The sequence below is a fragment of the Quercus suber genome, unplaced genomic scaffold (genome assembly GCF_002906115.3).
Source record: "Quercus suber isolate HL8 unplaced genomic scaffold, Cork oak 2.0 scaffold_188, whole genome shotgun sequence".
NCBI classification, from domain to species: Eukaryota; Viridiplantae; Streptophyta; class Magnoliopsida; order Fagales; family Fagaceae; genus Quercus; species Quercus suber.
The window spans coordinates 110,107-117,713 of record NW_027069646.1 but is presented as its reverse complement, the minus strand read 5'-3'; the positions used below and the strand labels follow the sequence as shown (position 1 = coordinate 117,713).

The following is a 7,607-nucleotide window of genomic DNA, read 5'->3' as shown; positions in this document are numbered from 1 at the left end:
TAAAAGAAAAAATGTTATCTAAAGTATAATGATTATGAATAATAAAACAAAAACAAGAAAGAGGAAAACCATTCTTGCGGTGCCAGGAATCAAACCCCAGTCTCCTCAGTGAACGGCGTTTAGCAAACCATATGAGTGATCACTGGGTACTGGCTGTTTAACACAATAAATATATTTTACTAAAATAAGGATTATGAATAAAAAAAAAAAGGGAAAACCATTCTTCCGTTGCCGGGAATCGAACCCGGGTCTCCTGGGTGAAAGCCAGATATCCTAACCGCTGGACGACAACGGAAGTTCGTTGAGTGAGCAGTCTTTATTTATTTATTTCAACAAACATTCGATGCTTTTCCTATTTCCTTTTTAATTTTGTAAATAGATACTTTGCTAACCACTAGGGATAACAATTTGATCATCTTACACACACACACACATATATACACATGAAAACTCACACTCGCTAGCATTGTCAAGTAACAATTTCCTAAGGTGTCAATTATTTATCACTCTTTTGATTGAGTTCCCTTTACAATAATATGAAAAGTCAGGGTGATTTGAATTTACACTATTTCTTTTAAGCAAAAAGTTTTTCTCAAAGTAAAAATAGCTTGTTTTCTTGTATTTAATTGCAACCTCTGAAATAATTCTTAAAATATTTTTCATTGTTTATTTTACAAAGAAAATGAATAATATTTCATGTTGGCACAATGGTGGTGGCGAGAATAGTAGGTAAGTTACATTAGAGTGAAAGAAATTATTTGGTAACATGTTCACATTTTGTATTCACAAAAGTAAGGTTGTATTGCTTGTATGTTGTGACATAATTGTGGATATAATACAATTATTAGAGGGTTTTGTAAGGTTGAATTTAATCAACTATTCTGTTGGCATTATTTCGTGTCAAATTTGCTTGTAATTCAGCATTTAGAAACCCTGTATTTATGTGGGAATCATGTAAGGGTAGTGTGTGAGAGAGTGTGAAGAATTGCTTAAGATTGTGCAGTGAAGCAAGGACTCGTGACTGGATCTCGTGGGTAGCTCGCGGCTTGCAAGCCGCTAGAAGATGCTCACGTGCCAAGCATGCGGAGAAGTTGAAGCATCATGCCAGCTGAAGCACTACAGGACAAAAAGTCTAGACTAGCCATTCAGTTATCTTGCGACTTGAACTTGCTGCTCAGTCAAGTCATGAGGCCAAGCTGCCAGCCAACCCTGTTTTGGAAAAATGACTCTTTGCATTCCAAACACCCACCACTATATATAGACCCTTATACCCATGAAATATAGAGAACTTCTAGAGAGAATTTTGAGAGAGAAACCTTAGAGAAAAACAAGATTAATTCATTCACAATCTTTACATAGAGACTCTTCAAATTCCTCTACTCTCACCCTCTCCATTGTTACATCATTGAGAGGTTCTTACCCAAATCCTTTTCTCACCATACCCACATCTGTGAGAAGGCAATTTGGTGCTTTAGTAAATAGTTAGGAAGGGACCAAAGGTTATTGGTTGATGTTATGGGCTATAACGAAATCCGGTAAGCTAAAGAAGACAAAGGTTTGGCGTAACCTCGTTAGAGCAAGAAGCTTGAAGGGCTTAGGTACACTGGGTAGATTAGGCTTGGAGGGTCTTCTGCTATTCATGTATCCCAACTTCACTTTTTAGTAGATTATTGACCGCTTGGAGGGCGGCAAAGAGGTTTTACACCAAGGGCTTCAGTTTCCTTTTCGATAACACATCGTTGTGTTGTCCTTGTGTTTGCGTCTCTCTTCCCTTAATCTTTGCTATTTAATTTCTACTGTGGATGTGATTTTATTTGGTTTAGATTGTTTATCAATTCTGGTATAAGCTTACATTCATGTTTCGCACATACATTGTTTGATATTAAGCTTGAATTAGTAATTTGTAAATTAGGAGTCTAAACGTTCATAGTGTTTTATACACTATTTGAACATTCAGGTTTAACATGGCAACAAAATAATTATGTTAAAAGAGGTCATAGGTGTTAAACTCTGATCAAATGAGTTTGATGCATATCGAGACATTGATGAGAATGTTGGTATGCTAGTCTTAAACAAGATTTAATACAATGTTCTAATTGTTTCTTTGTAGGCATTCAGTAGGTCACACGATGTACTTGCCAATTATGAACATTGTTGAAAATTGATATGAGAGATGTCTACTTGCCTTGTGTTTACTATATAGCAATAAGAGATATTAGAAATATAAGGCTAACTAAACCTAAATGAGTAATGCTTATAATGGGCTTGATTTAGCCCATAATGAAGAGTGGTGACTTTGGGTGAAGGGATGCACTCTTGGTAAATGGTTCTAATTTTTGGCAAAGTCTATAAGTTTTAGGACTTAAGATTTTACATATTATTGTCAGAAAATCAGTTTCAGTGACATTGTTGAGAATAACATACAAGGAATCTCTCTGTCTTTCTCTCTCTCCATCAATTTCTATTAGTGCCTTTAAAGTGTAAATATTGTGTTTTTTGTTCTTGTAATAAATATCATTGTGTACGTTTCATTAATATTATTGTGGTGGCTAAAAACAATTTTCTAACATCACAACTAATTTGTAATGAATGCGTTGGAATGAATCCACAATAGGAAACTTGAACAGGGTAAGAAACTATAAATAACAATCAAGAACATTCAAAGAAAAGATAACACTCTTTATTTCAAAGAAAAATCCTTGTATAAACATACATTTCACTCAGTTTTTCTCTCTCTCTTTTTTGATCACCCGTCCCTCTTTTATGCATGTTTTGCTTCTCTTTATACTTCCATCTTCCTTCCCTTCTAGAACCTTCTCTCACCATATAGCTGGTGTGATACTTGTCCTATTAGACACGTTATCCCTTATTTCCATGATGCATTTGGACTTTTGGGGCTTAAAGCACTATTTAGATCTGTCATTCAGCAATAAATACGATTGTGCCAAGTAGGTGGGTCAAATTAATGCGGAGGTGACTATTACTTCATCCAGAAGCCACCCTTTGGATCCTCAAACATTTCTTCCAAGGACATTGAGTTCATCATCGCGGTCATCTGAGGACACGGGCTACACAAACCTCGAGCTTCAAACCATTTTCCCCGAGATGCCAGATCTTAATTCCTTGAGCCCAATAGCTTTTCTCTATTGCTGGGTATTGGGCTGATCTTCCTAATAAGCCAAAAAACACTTAGAATCAAACCCACTCCCTCACAATTATGTTCATGAGAGACATTACAAGACAATGTAGAACACACAAAGCTAGCTTTGTAGTACAAGCTTTCTCTCTCAAAGCACGATAAGCGCCCTTACTATCTTGTGCTTTAAGATTTGAGCTTTCTCCACTGCCGTCCTCTCATTAGCAACACTTAAGGGGGGTTGGCCTTTACCCTTTATGGGTTCCTTCTAGACCCTTGTAGGCCTTGTGCTACAACTTCATGTGGTTTCTCTTTGCCCCTTTGTGGATCTTGTGCCGCCACTTCGTGTGGCTTTCTCTTTGCCCTTTTGTGGGTTTATACTTACTCTGTGTGGGTCGTGTTGGTCTCTCTTGCCAAGTTTCTCATCTTGGTGTATCAACATTTCAGCAGCTTGGTTGGTTGGTAAGGGTCAAGTGGATCAGCTAGCTTCCTCAAACCATTTACTCCTCGGCATTATTGGCCTCCTTTGTGTTTTGTTTTTGATAAGAAGTGGTGATCTAATTTATGTGGCATGTTAGTCTCTCCTTAATTGTGTTGTACTATTGTTTTAAGGTTTAAATTACTTTCCATTTTGCTGTTTGGATGTCGCGGAAGCATTTGGTGCTTTAGTGGTTTGCTAAGATTGTTGGTTGGATGGTATCTTTAGGTGTGTTGAACTAAGTTTGGTTGGTGGTGTGAGAGACCGCGCCCTCGGCCCCTTTTTATGATGTTGGGCCAAATCCACGTGAATGGGTAAAGTCGTGTTATTGCCTTTCAAAATGGAGGTTCGACTAGTTATATTTTCTCCTTTAGATTAAGAGTTTTACAATGGAGTCGCCACTTATTTAATTATTAGGATAAATAAGAAAACCAAAATTGAAAAATTCCTCATTTTATTAATTTTCAATTGAACTTACATTGATCATAAGAAATTTACATGGCTTTGGTCCTAGATACAATCTAAGATAAAGCACATAACTTTGTTTCCTAGTTACAATCTAGTAATTGAAAATTACGAGGATAAACATCGGTCTATCAATTCTTGATCTAAGTTTGGAGACTATATTACAAGATGGAAAGGTGTTAGGCACCCACTTTGCCCGGTGAAACTGGTCTTCTAAACTATGATGACCAATATTCATATCATATCATCTAATATGTTATCAATCAATTTGCATGTTGAATTTAAAGTGTATGATAAACCCTAATTCCATTTATTAAGTATTTCATTTGGATTGAAAAATAAATTCTAGTGAATGTGCATGGATGGTGATATCCTAGATTCAAGAATTTAAAAAGAATTGTTAAACAAACATATTTTTCATGTTTTTGATGTAGATTTAAGATCGAAATTAGAGTTATACATGAACATGTGATGAACAATCAAGAACATGTGAAGAACATTTAAGAACAATTAAGAACATTAAAACATATTCAAATGAATTTAAATGATTGTTATCATACTTTAATATTAAACTCTCATCATGGCAACACAAAAAACAATTAGGGAAATTGATTATACCTTCATGCAAGATTCATATGGTGGAGGAGGAGACTCTTGAAGGAGGTCCTAAGGGTGAAGGAAAAGAAGAGTTAGGCGAAGAAGAGTGAGTCTCACTCAATACCTTGAATCTCAAGAAGACCAAGATATGACAAGATTACTCAACTTCCTAGAACTCAAGAGAGGAGAAGAGTGGGGGGTTTTTATCTTGGAATGAAGGAGATGGGGGGTTTATATAGTAGTGGTGAAGGAAATATGAATGAAAGGCCATTTAATGAGGGTTGACAAAGAATCATAAACCTTAACCTCATTTTAGCATTTGGGAAAATCTGGTGCATTAAATGTGGAGATTGGTAAGAGTGATGAGCAAACAAAGTTCGGTTTTCCCGTAACTATTGTAACAGCTTGTAGAGTCAATTTCAAAAAATCATATTTTACTCAATTCTGACCGGAATTGTCTCATTCTTGTGCTTAAATTGAAGCCCTAGATATCTAGTTTTTGGGAAAATTAAGCTCATTCATAGATTCAAAATATTCTGAGAGATATCAACAAAATGGTGAGCAGAGGTCATTTGTTAGAAAACAATTCAGCACAATTATCTTTAATAGGTCCCAAATTAGTTTCCAATTAACATTAATAGACTCCAATAACTCCCATTTCAGACCTAATTAGTTCCAAATTTATCCTAATTAAAAGATAATTGCACAAATTACTCATTGAATGATTAATGTTTAACTATCTAGTTAATTAAGTGTGCAACCCTACCATAATATGTAGTCCTAACCAATCAAATTATGACACATCATCAATCTCAAATTGATTATACTTATAACCAATTGAAATCAATTGTTCATAATCACATATAGTCGGACTCAATTTGTGATAGTGCATCTCAGCCATTGAAACTTAATTTGATGATAACTTTCAATCTGGTAGTCTGATCAGGGCTTATGACTAGTCGATTTGATCGTTACAACATCAAGATCATTTTGGTGAAATGAGATTAAGGATCTAATGACTAGAATAAAGATACATCTTTTTAAGGAAAAATTACCCTTTTACCCTCCAAGTTAGGTTAAATGTGGATCGTAAAATGAGGTGTCAATAGAATGCCCCTCATTGACAGAGTTCGAAGAGCGAATGTAAATGTATGAAAAAGATACCTAACTTTGCCATTAGTATTTAACCGTGGTGAATGTATGATGCATGTAAATAAGAATGCAAACAGTCATGTTATAGATCAAAATGTGGACCGAATCTCAAGGGAGATTGTCTACATACCTCTTGGTGATAGGATCAAGTCCAAACGTAGTTCATACACGCAGCCTTTTTTTTTTTTTTTTTTTTTTTTGGGAAAAAAATGAGTACTAGACAAACTTACAGTGGTCACAACAAAATGAAGATTTCAGTCGTGATCTTGAAGTTTTGGACGTGCTTCCTAGAGATCTATGGATTGAAGTTTGAACTTGCTTTCTAGAGGTCCGATGGATTTGAATTTGGACGTGCTTCCTAGAGGTCCAATGAATTGAAGTTTGGATGTGCTTCCCAGAGGTTCGATGGTTTGAAATTTAGACGTGCTTCCCAGAGGTCCAAGGAATTTTTTTTTTTTTTTTTTTGGACGTGCTTCCTAGAGGTTTGACGGATTGGAATTTTGGACGTGCTTCCTAGAGGTCTGATGGATTAGAATTTTAGACTTGCTTCCTAGAGGTCCAAGGATTTGAATTTTGGACATGCTTCTTAGAGTTCCGTGGATTTGAATTTGGACGTGCTTCCCAAAAGTCCGATGGATTTGAAGTTTGGACGTACTTCCCAGAGGTCCGTGGATTTGAATTTGGACGTGCTTCCTAGAAGTCCGATGGATTTAAATTTTGGACGTGCTTGCCAGAGGTCCGATGGAATTGGGTTTTGGACGTGCTTCCCAAAGGTCCGATGGATTTGAATTTGGACGTGCTTCCCAGAGGTCTGATAGTTTAAAGTTTGGACTTGATTCCCAGAGGTCCAATGGATTTAAAATTTGGACGTGCTTCCTAGAGGTCCATTGAAATTGAATTTTGGACATGCTTCCCAGAGGTCCGATGGTTTGAAATTTGGACGTGCTTCCCAGAGGTCCAATAGAATTCGAAGGTATTATTCATACCGATGTGTGTGGGCCTTTTACCCTAGTACCTACAAAATAAATACTTTCAATTAGTAACAAAGTTATTCATTGAAAAGACTTTGGCATACTTGGCAAATGCTCCTAGTTTGGTACATATTCCATGCTTCGATGAATGCTGAGGGTGGACAATTGACTTGATGTTGCACAACTAGAGAATATGGAAGAGGGTTATAGATTTCTGTTCCTAAAGAAGAATTTAATAAAGATTTTTTTTTTTTGAAAAATTTTTTTAAAGGAATTGAAATTTTGATTGATGATTTTTTTTTTTTTGAAGGTAACCTAAGAAGTACAAGCCCAATATCCCTAGTCCTAAGGCTTTTTGAAAATTCTCTCTTTTCTTTTCTACTCACTTTTTTTTTTTTTTTTTTTTTTTTTTTTTTTTTTGAGATTTGAAGATTTGCTCATTATCAAAAAGTGAAGAAGATGAAGATGAAGATAAAGATAGAGTAAAACTAATGAAGATTTATTCATGATTTTTTTTTTTTTTTTTTTGAAAAACCTATCCTTTGAATGAGAATAACTTTGATTGGAAGTTGATCCAGATTGCTGGATAAGTCCTTGCTTAATTCTTGCAAAAATATAATTTCAATTAGCAATAGATTTATTCATTGAAATGAATTGGAAGTACTTACCAATGCCCCTTGTTTGGGGCATATTCCATGCTTAGATTGAAGCTGAATTCATTTGATGTTGTGACCATTGGGGAACATGAAAGAAGATCAAGGTCTGCCATCCTTGGTTCCTGCAAAAAGGCTTTCTTTCTCTAGTTTGT

General features: G+C 35.6%; 1 non-coding gene across 1 annotated transcript; it reads right to left on the bottom strand.

Moving 5' to 3' along the window:
• Positions 1–223: 223 nt before the first annotated feature.
• Positions 224–295, bottom strand: TRNAE-UUC (transfer RNA glutamic acid (anticodon UUC)). The gene has a single exon. It is a non-coding gene; the product is annotated as a tRNA-Glu (tRNA).
• Positions 296–7,607: the final 7,312 nt, after the last annotated feature.